The sequence below is a fragment of the Mobula hypostoma genome, unplaced genomic scaffold, assembly GCF_963921235.1.
Source record: "Mobula hypostoma unplaced genomic scaffold, sMobHyp1.1 scaffold_42, whole genome shotgun sequence".
Classification (NCBI taxonomy): domain Eukaryota; kingdom Metazoa; phylum Chordata; class Chondrichthyes; order Myliobatiformes; family Myliobatidae; genus Mobula; species Mobula hypostoma.
This window is the reverse complement of record NW_026948219.1, coordinates 1,053,885-1,069,269: the sequence shown is the minus strand read 5'-3', so window position 1 is coordinate 1,069,269 and position 15,385 is coordinate 1,053,885. Positions and strand designations below refer to the sequence as shown.

Sequence of the window (15,385 nt, the reverse complement as noted above, 5' to 3'; positions counted from 1 at the left end):
TTGGAAAAGAGAGAGAGACGAAGATTGACAGCTGGACTGTCACTTTAAGGCATTGGAAGTAACTTTGGATTTTTACTGAGTTGGGAGTTGGAGACAGCACCGAGCAGCTCGAAGGTTGCTATGGTGACCGAAGGCGGCGGACACTCGATGTTATGACTTTCAGCAGGTTGTTGATGTTACTTCCAAGGACTTGTTGCCTACTTATACTCCTTTACAGACAAAGGCAGGAGGGACTCTTTGAATGACAGGTGATGCTCAGCACAGAGAAATAAATAGGAGGTCAGATGATACAGACCTCAGGACGCATGATCTGGACACTGAATGAGCATTGTTGTGCCCGCAGAGAAAGTGGGTTTTGGAGGATGAATCAGGCGGATCGATCCAAATTGCTATTCCAGTTTGAGGAGAAAGGGTTGACTGGTGGGGAGTTGTCTATGTGTCCACCCTCGCCTGGGTGATAGCTCCACCACAGAAGACCGGTCCCCCTGGTTAAAGTCACAGTCGGTAACTTGTGAAGGATTTCGGAGGACAACGAGAAGACTCAACTCTCTCTCTCTCTCTTTCTCTCTCTCTCTGTCTCTCCCCTCAACTAAATACCATGAACTGAACTGAACTTTTCTCAACATGGTAAGACTGTATCTTTTTACCCCTAGACTTAAAGGAGCTTCGTTTTCATACATATCTCTTCCACACTTACTTTTATATATAATCATTGCTAACCTGTTTGATTTATCTACATTTATATTACTGTATTGCGTAGTTACTAATAAATATTAGTCGTTTTTAGCAATACGAGACTCCAAAGTGTTTTCCATCTCTGCTGGTTCTTTATCCCCGTCACTGGGTACATGACACTATTCCAAGCCTCACAAGGAGAGGCTGTGATTAAATGGGCTGTTCCGTGTTTACAACAGTAGAAATAGACCCATGAGTTTGGTGTTCAAACGGTGTTTGGAAATTCCCCCCTCAATGTCACCTGTATGTCAGGCAATGGAAATCGAACAGAAACTCAAGTTGCTGGAGATCTGTACTAAATTCTGAATCCATTCTGACAAAAGATTGTGAACCTGGATCGTTAAATTTGTTGCTGTCCCCACAGCAGTTCCTTACCTGTTGAGCGATTCTGGTGATTCCAGTTTCTTTTTATTACATTCACTCTGGAATGGTTTAAATTTCCTGATTGTCTGTTGTACTTGGGAATGTGTTCAGTGCAGTTGTTGTTCACAAGGTTCACATGAATAATCTCAGGAATGATCGGCTTTATGTATGAGGAGCATTTGATGGTTCTGGGGCTGTGCTCAGTGGAGTTCAGACGGGGTGGTGGAGGGATGTATGGTTAAGTAAACCTACTGAATGCTGAAAAGCCTGGATACAGTGGACATGGAGAGGATGTTTCCATTAGAAGGATAGTCTGTGATCTGACAGCACAGTCTCAGAATAAAGACGCTTCCCTCTAAAACTGAGATGAGAAAAATTTATTCGGCCAAAAGATGGCTGATCTGCGGAATTTGTTGCCACAGAGGGTGGTTGAGGCTGTCATTTGGGTATATTTGGGGCAGAGATTAATATATTCATGATTGCTAAGTACCTTCAGGGTTACAGGAGGAAGGCGGGAATATGGTGTTGGAATAAATCTCAGCCATGGTTGAGTGGTGGAGCAGACTCGATGGATCGAATCACCTAATTCTGTTCCTGCATCTTATATCTGACCATGACTGAACGATGACTCCTTCCTATCCCTTTTGTTGTGACGTGTCAGGGACAATTACAGATTTGTTCACTGAGATCATTACATTTGTCTTCAATGTTTAGATTTCAGTGAGCAGAAATATTTTGTTCTCCTTTCTATTGTTAACGTGCTTCATTATCTTTCATGTTAAAGTTAGACCTGCGGTGAGAGATTTATTGGAACAAAAGCCCACAACTGGAAGAGAACCACGACTGAAGATGAGGGAACAGCAACAAGTGAACCAGCCCGAGGACTGAGAGCATCAACTGGAGAGAACCCTTCTGACTCAGGGTTTCCATTGATTCAGTCCAGAGCAAGTTTCGTGAGTCTCATTTACCCAAACACTGGTCCTTTAGACATTACATTTCTGTACAAAGTAAGGTAGGGAATAGTTGTGGTGAGACTGAATGTGCCCTGAAATACCAGTTATGCCTCTGTCAGACCCAGTTGCAATCACTCCAGGTCTGGTAATGTACTGTCAGTATCCCAGCTCTTTAAACTCACTCACATTCCCCCAGTGTTTGCTCATTTGAAGAACTTGCATCTTAATTAAGATTGAGAATTAAGTTATCTTTTGAAAATTTAGAATGGTGGTTGAGAATTAAGAATGCAACAGGAAGTATTTGTACACTTCAGTGAAATCTCGCTCCAGAAGTACCAGATGAGAAGCTCAGTCTGTCTAATATTTCCACACAATTAAAGTGGGGAATCGTTTATTATTGTCATGTACCGAGGTTTAATGAAAATCTTGTCTTGCATCCCATCGTCTCAGATCCACACGTTACAGCAGTAGATTATGATAAAACATTAACAGTGTGTAACAAAGCAATGTGGTTACAGAGAAAATCCACTGCAGGTAGACATGGTGCAAGGTCACATCGAGTTACATTATGAAGTCAAGAGTCTATCTTATAATGCTGAGGAATATTCAGTTTGCTTATAACAGCAGAATGGAAAATATCCCTCGGTCCGGTGGTATGGTTTCTGTTTTTTGTTTTCATTTATCTTCGACCCGATGGGTGGTTGAGAATGAAGAATGTCTGGTCTGGGGTTCTGTGAACGTTTAATTAGATTATTAGATTATGAAGACACACAGTCCTCTTTTATTGTCATTTGGTAATGCATGCATTAAGAAATGATGCAATATTTCCTCCGGTGTGATATCACAAAACACAGGACAGACCAAGACTGAAAAAACTAACAAAACCACATAATTATAACATATAGTTACAACAGTGCAACAATACCAATAACTTGATGAAGAACAGTCCGTGGCTCAGTAAAAAGTTCAAAGTCTCTCGATGAGTGAGTGAGTCCGTGGAGGGGAGGCTTGTTTCCATGATGTGCTCAGCTGTGTCCACAGTTCTCTGCTGTTTCCTGAAGTCAACAGAAGAGAGTAGCCGTACAAAGGTGTGAAGTATCCGGATGGGATACATTTTATGGTATAAACTTAAATTCGCCGGACCAATAACCACACCACAAACAGTTCTTTACTTTATCCTTTTCACTAGTTTATTTGTTTGAACTCAGCCGGTGAGAAGCTCAGAGCCAAGCGTCAGAGAGACAGAATTCCTCTCCCTCTGGCGGCTCGTGACGAACCTCTGTCTAACATGCAGAGATGTTACAATTTATAGAACTAGCAAAACAAAGAGGACTTCAGTTCAACTGGTATTCCCACCTTGTCTGTTGGAGCAAAACTTAATTTCTGAGATAAGAGAGTCCACTAAATCAGGGTTTTAATAACAAATGAACGTTCTGTCCAATCCTTATCAGTTATTCTCTTTTGTTAGACATAGGAGGGAACTTAGTTCAATTCGTGTCTCATGAGAACTCAACTCTACGTAACGTTCCCAAGAGACATCTGTGAGTCGTTAATCTAAACAAGCTGCAAGCAGATTTCTCAGTGAAGGACAAAACAGAAATTTGCACACTATCCAGAACAGAGCACACATAATTTTGCACTTAATTTTAAACCGTTATTTACAAGAGTCCAGGAGTCATTTCTTATGTAACCCAATCCCCTTAAAACTTCATCACCAGAGTATGGAAGCAGATGGATCTTCCTCTCTGACTGGAAGCCTGTGACTAGTTGTTTGTCATCTATATCAGTAATGTGGATGATATGGTGGTTAACTGGATCAGCAACTTTGTGGATGACACCAAGATTAGTGGTGTAGTGAACAGCGAGGAAGACTATCATATCTTGCAGTGAGATCCGGACCCGCTGGAAAAATGGGTTGAGAAATGGAAAATGGAAGTTAATGCAGACAAGTGCAAGGTGTTGCACTTTGGTAGGACCTACCAGGGTAGGTCTTACACAGTGACTGGTAGGGCACCGAGAAGTGTTGTAGAAGAAATGAATCTGAGAATACAGGTCTATATTTCACTGAAAGTGGTGTCACAGTTCGATAGGGATGGAAAGAAAGATTTTGAGACATTGGCCATCTTAAACCGAATTACTGAGTACAGGAGATGACTTTGTTGACTTTGTACAAGACATTGGTGAGGCCTAATTTTGAGTGTTGTGTGCAGTTTTGGTCACCAACCTACAGGAAGATGTAGAAGAGGTTGAAAGAGTTCAGAGAAAATTTGCAAGGATGTTGCCAGGTCTGGAGGACTTGGGTTATAAGGAGAGATTGAACAGGATGGGGCTTTATTCCTTGGAATGTAGAAGATTGAGGGGAGATTTGATGGAGGTGTACCAGCATTATGAGGGTTATAGATGGGGTAAATGCAAGCTGGCTTTCACTGAGATTTGGTGGGACTACAGCAGAGGCCATGGATTAAGGGTGAACGGTGAAACATGAAGGGGAACATGAGGGGAAAATTTTTCACATAGACGGTCATCCATGTGTGGAATGAGCAGACAGCCCAACTGGTGCATGCGAGCTCAATTTCAACATGTAAGAGGTTTGTATAGGTACCTGGATGGTAGGGGTACAGGGGTAGACATTTTAAATAGTTCAACACAAACTAGATGGGCCAAAGGGCCTGTTTCTGTGTTGTACTTTTCTATGACTCTGTGACAAGAACATGAAATAACACTAATATTCATTTAATTCATTTTAACAGCTGTGCAGACCAATCATTCATCTGGGCAGAAAATGTTTTCATGGCTTTAAAACTGTGGCACTTTAAATTGACAGTAGATAAAAGAAAATCCCAGCTGTACGTCAACAGAGGGGGGAACCCATTCACCTCTCAGACGGTGGGAATGGATTGAGTCGGTCATCTCAACTGAAGGTACATCAGCAAGTTCACACTGGGACAAGGCCATTCACCTGTTCTGTGTGTGAGAAGGGATTCAGTCAGTCTTCCCACCTGTGGACACACCAGGTAGTTCACATCGAGCAGAGGCTGGTCGTCTGCTGAATTTGTGGGGAAGGTTTCACTCGGTTATCTGACCTAATGGCTCACCAGCGAGTTCACACTGGGGAGTGGCCGTTCACCTGCTCAGACTGTGGGAAGGGATTTACTCAGTCATCTAACCTGAAGGTACATCAGCGAGTTCACACTGGAGAGAGGCCGTTCACCTGCTCAGTCTGTGGGAAAGGATTTACTGTGTCATCTCAGTTACTGAGACACCAGTCAGTTCACACCGGGGAGTGGCCATTCACCTGCTCAGACTGTGGGAGCGGATTCACTCTGGCATCTGAACTGAAGGTACATCAGCGAGTTCACACTGGAGAGAGGCCATTCACCTGCTCAGACTGTGGGAAGGGATTCACTCGGTCATCTCATCTGAAGGTACATCAGCGAGTTCACACTGGGGATAGGCCGTTCACCTGCTCAGACTGTGGGAAGGGATTCACTCGGTCATCTCATCTGAAGGTACATCAGCGAGTTCACACTGGGGATAGGCCGTTCACCTGCTCAGACTGTGGGAAGGGATTCAAACTGTTCGCTCACCTACTAACACATCAGCGAGTTCACACTGGGGAGAGGCCGTTCACTTGCTCAGACTGTGGGAAGGGATTCACTCAGTCATCTCAACTGAAGGTACATCAGCGAATTCACACTGGGGTGAGGGTGTTCTCCCGCTCAGACTGTGGGGAGGGTTTCACAAAGTCATCTGCTGTACTGAGACACCAGTCAGTTCACACTGGGGAGAGGCCATTCACCTGCTCAGACTGTGGGAAGGGATTCACTTGCTCATCTCAGCTACTGAAACACCAGTCAGTTCACACCAGGGAGTGACCATTCACTTGCTCAGTTTGCGGGAAGGGATTCAACTGGTCATTTCACCTGCTGACACACAGGGAAACGGCCGTTCACCTGCTCTGAACGAAGAATGCTCTGAATGAAGGGATTTATTAAGTCATCTCAACTGAAGGAACATCAGCGCGTCCACACTGGGAAGGGGCCGATCACCTGGTCAGACTGTGGGAAGAAATTCTCTCAGCCAAATCAACCAATTGGGCGTCATTGAGTCCACATTGGGGAGAGGCCGTTCACCTACTGTGAATGTGGTGAAGGATTTGTGGTGGACATGGACTGTGCCTTTAAATGAGAGAGGAAAACTGTCTGCAGTACTGCTGCCTGCTTCTTGGTTGCCATGGTGAGAGAGAGGTGGAGTTATGTGATGGACAGTTCGATGTTTACAGTTGCTTCTTGGTTGCCATAGTGAGAGAGAGGTGGAGTTATGTGATGGACAGTTCAATGTTCACAGTTGGTTCTTGGTTGCCATGGTGAGAAAGAGGTGGAGTTATGTGATGGACAGTTCAATGTTCACAGTTGCTTCTTGGTTGCCATGGTGAGAGAGAGGCGGAGTTATGTGATGGACAGTTCGATGTTCACAGTTGCTTCTTGGTTGCCATGGTGAGGGAGAGGTGGAGTTATGTGATGGACAGTTCGATGTTCGCAGTTGCTTCTTGGTTGCCATGGTGAGAGAGAGGTGGAGTTACGTGATGGACAGTTCGATGTTCGCAGTTGCTTCTTGGTTGCCATGGTGAGAGAGAGGCGGAGTTATGTGATGGACACTTTGATGTTCACAGTTGCTTCTTGGTTGCCATGGTGAGAGAGAGGCGGAGTTACGTGATGGACAGTTCGATGTTCGCAGTTGCTTCTCGGTTGCCATGGTGAGAGAGAGGCGGAGTTACGTGATGGACAGTTCGATGTTCGCAGTTGCTTCTCGGTTGCCATGGTGAGAGAGAGGCGGAGTTATGTGATGGACAGTTCGATGTTCACAGTTGCTTCTTGGTTGCCATGGTGAGAGAGAGGTGGAGTTATGTGATGGACAGTTCGATGTTCACAGTTGCTTCTTGGTTGCCATGGTGAGAGAGAGGTGGAGTTATGTGATGGACAGTTCGATGTTCACAGTTGCTTCGTAGCGTGTTTATTTAAGCAAGGTCAGATGACTCCCAGAGACACACAGTGGGACACCGGTGACAGCGACCAGTCAGTGAAAGGAGGCCAGTGACAGAGGAGTCACTGGGTGAAACTTTCGAGTGCCCACAAGCGAGGGTTGAGGATCGATCAGGAGAATCGATCAGTGGCTATAACGGTGTGTGGAAGGGCTGACCCTGTGGAGGCTACCGGTGTGTCTACCCTTGCCTGGGTGGTAGTTTATCCTCGAAGATGGATCCCTTAGTGATAAGCTGCATTTGGCTAACTCGAGAGTGGATTCGGAGCCTGAGGACGGAAGATCAACGGGACCTGTTTACTCGTTCTTCTCCCAGTGTGGTTTTCACCTTGGATCACAAATACTTTCCTCACACACACCAATTCCGTGGATTGAACTGAACTTCCTTACATTTCCATCGTAAGACTTTAACTCTTGCCACCCAAGCTTTAACGAGTTTGGGAATTATATTTACACACATATAGATGTGTAACACTGCTGACATTTGATTTACCTGGTTTAAATTACTATATTAAGTAGTTACTAATAAACAGTGGTTTATAATATCAAAACCAGACTCAAGGTGTGCTCTATTGCGGCTGGTTCATTTAAACTGTTGCATTTATGTAACATAATTGGGGCCTGCGTCCGGGATATGAAGAAATTGGTTGGGGCTGAATTGATTGATTAATGATCGATCTGATTGGGGAAATCCCCTTTGATTTGTTTGAGTGGAAGATCAGCAGCAATGGAGGTTGATGGGTTTCTGACAAAACCAACCCCTGAAGCATTGGATGGCGCAAAGAGGGTTGTGCTGTTGGAAATTGCTCAAAAATTAAAACTTCAGGTGAGCACTAAAATGAGGAAGGCTCAGGTACAGACATTAATAGCGGAGTGTTATGTATCTGAGGAAGTGTTTCACGGAGATGTGTTGGAAATGTTTGCTGAAAGTAAACCTATTGGGGCTGAGCTGCAGCTCCCGTTAGAAAAATTAAAGAGGGAGGCTGAGGATAAACAAAGACAGCATGAGTTACGACTAAAAGAGTTCGAAGCTGAGGAAGCGGACAAACAGAGGGAAGAGGCAGAAAGACAGAGGTGGTTCGAGGTGCAGGGATGGCTGCAAGGAGGTTCAGTGCCAGATCTTGGTGACAAGTTTAGTGCCAGTCGAGAAGTTAAGTTGGTACCTGCATTTGATGAAGCAGAAGTTGATAAGTCCTTCTTGCAGTTTGAAAAAGTGGCTCAGAATCGAAGGTGGCCGAAAGACAGCTGGGCTGTTGTGTTACAAAGTGTAATTCAGGGGAGAGCCCAGCAAGCGTATTCTGCCCTAACACTTGAAGAGGCAGCTGATTATGACTCAGTGAAAGAGGCTGTGCTCAAGGCTTATGAGTTGGTTCCGGAGGCTTACAGACAAAAGTTTAAAGATTTGAGGAAATCTGGGAACCAAACGTATGTGGAATTTGCCAATGAGAAGTTTGTGTACTTCAGTCATTGGTCTACCTCCGATGGGTAAATGGGGATGTTCACAACTTGAAAGAGTTGGTTTTGATCGAAGAATTTAAGAGTTGCGACCCTGATGAGATGAAGACGTACCTGGATGAAAAGGAAGCTGCCACTTCGCAGGAGGCTGCTAGATTAGCAGATGAGCTTGTTTTGACCCACAAGGTTAAGTTTACCTCGGATGAGAGCTTCCAAGAGAGTAGCTGGGATGACCAGGGTAAACTAGAAGTGGAAACTGGGACTAGTGATGAAAGCCTGGAAGAGGAGGCAGTCCCAGTTGCCTGGGTTCAGGTTGTTGAAGCATCTGTAAATCCGCAGGATGCTGAGCATTGTGTTAAAGCTCAGTTAAAACCTGAAATGTCTGATTTGGTTGGAAAGGAATTCAGTCCTTTTGTGAAGTCTGGATTGGTTTCAGGACCTTTGACCTTGCTGAGAGAACAGTAGTTTGATGAGAAAGTGCATGTTAGTCTGCTAAATCATGTTTTTGGAATTTGAAAATAAACAAGTTGTTTCCCATGATGGGGGAGTCTAGTACGAGAAGGCATGGCTTAAGGATTGAAGGGCGCCCTTTCAGAACAGAAATGCGAAGAAATTTTTTTTAGTCAGAGGGTGGTGAATTTATGGAATTTGTTGCCACGGGCAGCAGTGGAGGCCAAGTCATTGGGTGTATTTAAGGCAGAGATTGATAGGTATCTGAGTAGCCAGGGCATCAAAGGTTATGGTGAGAAGGCAGGGGAGTGGGACTAAATAGGAGAAAATGGATCAGCTCATGATAAAATGGTGGAGCAGACTCGATGGGCCGAATGGCCTACTTCTGCTCCTTTGTTTTATGGTCTTATGGTCTAAGTTTGTGGTTTTGAGAGACAGGGCTTGGAGACTTCTCAAAACAAACTGGAGTGTTATTTTGACCAGGAGAGACCATCTGCGGATGTTGTCATGGGAACATATGGAACGAAAGGTCTTGGGGAATGGAACAAATGATTTGTTTGAAATTTGGGTTGAGTATCGATCCAGAGTATTGATAAGTGACTCTCACAAGCAGACACACACTGGCAGCGGGTGGAAGCCGTTGCAGAGAAGGGGAGAGGAACGTTTGAAACAAAGAACAGAGTGACAAGGGGTCACTGTTTGGACTCTCCCAACAGCCCACAAGGGTGGGTTTGGTTATTGAATCCAGCGAATACGAATGTGTGATTGTCACATAGTTTGATCCACTGGAGTGGGTCTTTCTGGTTGGGGAATACGTTTGTGAATACCACTTCTGTTTCACCCTTGCCTGGGCGTGGTAGCCCACTGGAAGACGGTACCCCGTGGCAAATCACTGCTGGAGTTACTTCGTATGTCGCGGAACTGGACAAGTGGCTATCACGTTGTATGATTGGGGCAACCCTGTGGAATCTACCTGTGTGTGTTACCCTTGCCTGGGTGGTAGTTCCCCCTGAACACGCTACCCCTGTGATAAGCTATCTTTTGGTGATAATCCATACGTGGATTTTGGTTGAGTGTCCTGCGGTCACCACTTTGGGATGACCTGTAGCTGAATTCGGGCGTGGTATTGTGGTAACCACTCGTGTCAAAAGGATATTCCGTGAAGATCACTGTAGGAGATACTTCGTGTGTGGATCTGGGAACGACAGAGATAAAACCTGCAGCTATTTTTATCCTGTTTATCATCGAGGAAAACAATGTAATTGCCTTCTCTCGACATTCACCTTTGGTTACAAAGGTAGGGCTCTCAGTACCATTGACCTCTGTTTCGGGACTGCCGCAGGTGAAGTTTCGCCGAAGCCTTACTTGAAATATGTGTCTGATGTGAAGAAGGAGCTGCAAAGGGCTTATGATTTGGCTGGGGAGGCAGCTGCCAAGCAGAATCGGGGAAATAAGAAGAGGTGTGACCAGAAAGTGAAGTTCTCCCAACTCCTGCCGGCAGACCGAGTCCTCGTAAGGAATTTGGGATTTCCTGGGAAGCACAGATTGGCTGATCGCTGGTCGGGCACGCCCTATCTGGTGGAGAGTCAGTTGCCCGACTTACCGGTTTCCAAGTGTGGCCCGAGGATGGGAAGGGGCCGGTCAAGATTCTCCATCGGAATCATCTGTCGCCCCTGGGGTGAGATGTACAGGTGGAGCGGGAGCCCGAGATGCCGGCTGCACCCAGTACCGGGACTCTGCGTCCACGTGGGATGGAGGAAGAGCCCACACCGGGAGAAACGGGCCTGGTCCCAGCTCCTGTGAGGGACACTGACTCAGAGGAGGATGATGACTCAGACAACTGGTGCATGTGGCTGTTCGCTGAGGCCCCCGTGATGGAGGGGGAGGCTCCTGGCCCTTCCCCCACTGCGTCAGATCAGGTAAGGGGGGCTAGTGATGGGCTGTCAGGGGTACCACAGGGCGTTGGAGAGGATGATGTAGGGCCCGAGTGAGAGATAGAGGGTTCCGAGGTGCAGAGGGGTTTGGGTGACCGCTCGCAGGAGGGTTCACCTCATCGTTTCCATGAGTCTCCTGTAATGTCCAAGGTGGAGGAGTTAGAGGAGGGAGTGCGCAGGTCTCAGAGAAGTACGGACCCCACACATAGGTCGGCCTTGATAGCGCCCAGGGAACAAGGTGTGATCTCCACTGTTTTGGGGAGTTATGTCACTGCTTTCTGCACTTGGGTTGGGCTCTGTGTTTTGCAGGAAGGGTTGGCAAATTATCTGAGCGTCATGAGGACATGGCTAAATTCTGTGGGGGGGGGTGGAGAATGTAGGCTCTCAGTACCATTAACTGTGGTGTTAGCTGTTGAGGCTAACAAAATGGCTTCTCTGTAATGTCACTTAATGCTGTCATGGGTTTCTGTACCTGAACTGTTTGAGTTAGATTATTTAGATTATGAGGACACTCAGTCCTCGTTTATTGTCATTTAGAAATGATACAATGTTCCTCCAGAGTGATATCACAAAAAAAACAGGACGAACTAAAGCCTAACGCTGACAAGACCACATAATTATAACATATAGTTACAGTAGTGTAAAGCAATACCATATTTTGATAAAGAGCAGACCATGGGCACGGTAAAAAAAGGTCTCAAAGTTCCTATCGACTCCCGCTAGTCCCGATAGAAGGCGGCAAAAGGGAGAAATTCTCCCTGCCGTAAACCTCCAGGTGCTGACAACTGCCGATGCATTGGAAGCACCTGACCACAGCAGACTCTGAGTCCGTCCGACAGCTTCGAGTCTCCGACCAGCCCCTCCGATACAGCCTCCCGAGCGCTTCACCCCACCCCGGCCACTGAGCAACAAGCAAAGCCGAGGACTCGGGGCCTTCTCCTCCGGAGATTCTGGACCACGTGGTAGCAGCAGCAGTGAAGAAGGCATTTCAGAAGTTTCTCCAGAAGGCATTCCAGAAGTTTCTCCAGATGTTCCTTCGAGCTCTTACGTCTGTCTCCATCAAATCAGGATTGTGCACGGCACCCTCCTTGACAGATTACAGATATCATCCACCGGAGTGGCCGCTGTGCGCTGTGTCGCGCCGCCATCTTCTCCTCCTCCTGCGGATACGGGTGGAACTAATCAGTGGAGAATTGTTATGCTATCTTGTATGTGTGAGCTCAGCGGGAGTTTGCAGTCTTTCTCGGGAGGCAAGCGAGGAGGACGGACGTGTGAGGAGCGGACAGCGGTTCCAGGGTGGCGGTTCGGACGGTGGCCGAGGGCTCGGAGGGTCATTGTGGATGGAACTGGAGGTGTGAGCTCCAACGTATTAAAACATTGGTTTCCGACCCTGCTCCGTTGAACATCCAACTAATGGTTTCCCATTCTGCTTTCAGTCTTTAGAGGAGAGTGGTGTTTTCTAACAACCCTTTAGAAGCAGGGAAAATGACCCATATGTGGAAATGAGCCGTGAACAAGGAGGTTAACTACCAATGTCATTCTTCCTCAGCCCAGAGATTAGAGGAGCGAAGAACATGTCAGACAGAACTGCAGTCGGCTCGACTTCTTCAGTCCGCAGGAATTTCAAGAGAAACCTCTTCACCCATAGAGTGGTGACTGTTTGGAACCCATCATCACAGGGAGAGCGAAAGGGGAACAGGGGAGGATTTAAAAGGACTGTTGTGGAACTGAATCACTGGCAGGGTCCAGCCAGCCTGAGTTGACTCTCTCCTGCATACTAGTTGTGTTATAAATTTACTAAGTACCAGAGACAGAGTTTAAAATAGAACTGATATATTTGTCTCAGATCCAGAATATTAAACTCCAGTCCCATTAGAGGTGAATGTGCAGCAGAAGAAACTCGTCCCATGCCCAGTGACCAGGGTGCAGAACTGGGTGTGATGAGCAGCAGCAATAATTGCAGAGTTCAGCACCGACAGTCACTCTCGAAATAGCATTCAGCAACGGCGATGGACAAATATCCAGCAGGCAGCTTATTGAAACTTTCTCCCCAGTGTGAACCCGGTAGTGTGTCACAAGTGTAAAATGCTGTAAGGTTTCACTGCTAATGTAATGGCCTCTCTGCAATGTTTCACTGCTGAGGTAATGCGTTCTTTTTTAAAATTACTTTATTTACAATTTTCAATTTTACAAAGACAAAATATATTGAAGATAAAGAGCACGGACAAAACAAATCGAAAACAGAAAAACAAAAAGGCTGCCGGAAAATTTACAAGATTACTTAAATAAACTTTCAGAAGAAGAGTTGACACAATAGTAACATCACGGTTTCTCTGTAGCAGAAATGTTTAGGTTACGACTAGAGATAACAGGGTTTTGAATGCCGGGCTATCCAATGACAGAAATGTTCTCTCTTGTGAGTCTGGAACGGAGATTTTCGTGCTCTTTTGCTGGGGAGAGATGAGAAGACACAAATGGAGAGAGTGGGCTCTTTTTTATGTTTTCTTTACGAACCCTATAGTCAAAGTCAGAATTATAAAGCTCAATCGTTTAATCACATATTGTGTACTGTTTGTTATTTCAGGGTACTGATCTGTAACAGGGGAGACCATGCAACATCCACCCAAACAAGATTTCTTAAGTTTGGCTGGGCTGGGGGGCTACCACACCCTATATTAAGCTGCTAGCTGAAGCGATAGTTACATTCGGCAAGATGACTGAGTGAATCGCTTCCACATTCACAGCAGGTGAACAGCAACTCCCCAGTGTGAACCTGGTAGTGTGTCATAAGGATAGATAACTGAATGAATCCTTTCCCACATTCACAGCAGGTGAGCGGCCTCTCCCCAGTGTGAACTCAATGATGCAAATTTGGTTGATTTGGCTGAGAGAATCTCTTCCCAAAGTCTGAGCAGCTGATTGGCCTCTACCCAGTGTGAACTCGCTGGTGTACCTTCAGTTGGGATGACTGAGTGAATCCCTTCCCACAGTCTGAGCAGGTAAATGGCCTCTCTCCTGTGTGAACTCGCTGGTGTGTCAGCAGATCGGTTGACCAAATGAATCTCTTCCCACAGTCTGAGCAGGTGAACGGCCTCTCCCCTGTGTGAACTCGCTGGTGTCTCTGCAGCTGAGATGACTGAGCGAATCCCTTACCACACACTGAGCAGGTGAACGGTCTCTCCCCAGTGTGAACTCGCTGATGTACCTTTAGTTGGGATGTGCAAGTGAATCCCTTCCCACAGACTGAGCAGGTGAATGGCCACTCCCCGGTGTGAACTGACTGGTGTCTCAGTAACTGAGATGACAAAGTGAATCCCTTCCCACAATCCAAGCAGATGAAGGGCCGGTCCCCGGTGTGAATTCGCTGGTGTGCCATTAGGGTGGATGACCGAGTGAATCCCTTCCCACAGTCTGAGCAGAGGAACGGCCTCTCCCCAGTGTGAACTGACTTGTGTAACAGTAGGTGGGCTGACTGAGTGAATCTCTTCCCACAGTCTGAGCAGGTGAATGGCCTCTCCCCAGTGTGAACTCGTTGATGTAACTTGAGTTTAGATGAGCAAGTGAATCCCTTCCCACAGTCTGAGCAGGTGAACGGCCTCTCTCCAGTGTGAAGTCGTTGATGTAACTTCAGTTTAGATGAGCAAGTGAATCCCTTCCCACAGTCCAAGCAGGTGAACGGCCTCTCCCCAGTGTGAACTCGCTGATGTACCTTCAGTTGGGATGACCAAGTGAATCCCTTCCCACAGTCCAAGCAGATGAATGGCCACTCCCCAGTATGAACTGACTGGTGAGCCATTAGGTCAGATGATCGAGTGAATTCTTCCCCACAAATTCAGCAGATGACCAGCCTCTGCCCAGTGCAAACTGACTGGTGTATCCACAGGTGGAAAGACCGACTGAATCCCTTCTCACACATACAACGGGTGAATGGCCTTGTCCAGTGTGAACTTGCTAATGTACCTTCAGTTCAGAAGACCGACTGAATCCATTCCCTCTGTCTGATCAGATGAATGGGTTCCTCCCTGTGTGAAATGACGGGAATGCCAGTCGGTCTGATGATCGAGTGAATCCCTCCCCACAGTCTGAGCAGGAAGGATGATCGAGTGAATCCCTTCCTCCACTTCTTAAATATCTGGACAGAGACAGCAAAACTGGCGTGTTGTGTTCGAGATTCCAGTAGACAAATTCTTTGTCATTTTTAACCTGTAAAAGAAAAAAAAGATTTACAAAATCTATCAAACGGTGTTGGACAGCTTTTCAGATGAGGTCACTTGAGTTGTCAAGGTGTGATCTGGCATCACACTGTTACAGTGAAGTTCAACACAAGTTGGAGAGAGAAATCATCTTCTAACAGGGCACAGTGCTGGTATCTGGAATGACCATCAAATTCTCTGATGCTCTTCCTATCTCTCTAAGAATGGGGTATTTCTGCCATCTCCAATCTGTGACCTGGCT

At 46.3% G+C, this 15,385-nt stretch overlaps 1 pseudogene; it reads right to left on the bottom strand.

The window, feature by feature from the left end:
* LOC134341936 (zinc finger protein 850-like) overlaps positions 1 to 14,684 on the bottom strand; it is a 32,318-nt pseudogene extending 17,634 nt beyond the window's left edge.
* Between the last annotated feature and the right edge of the window lie 701 nt (positions 14,685 to 15,385).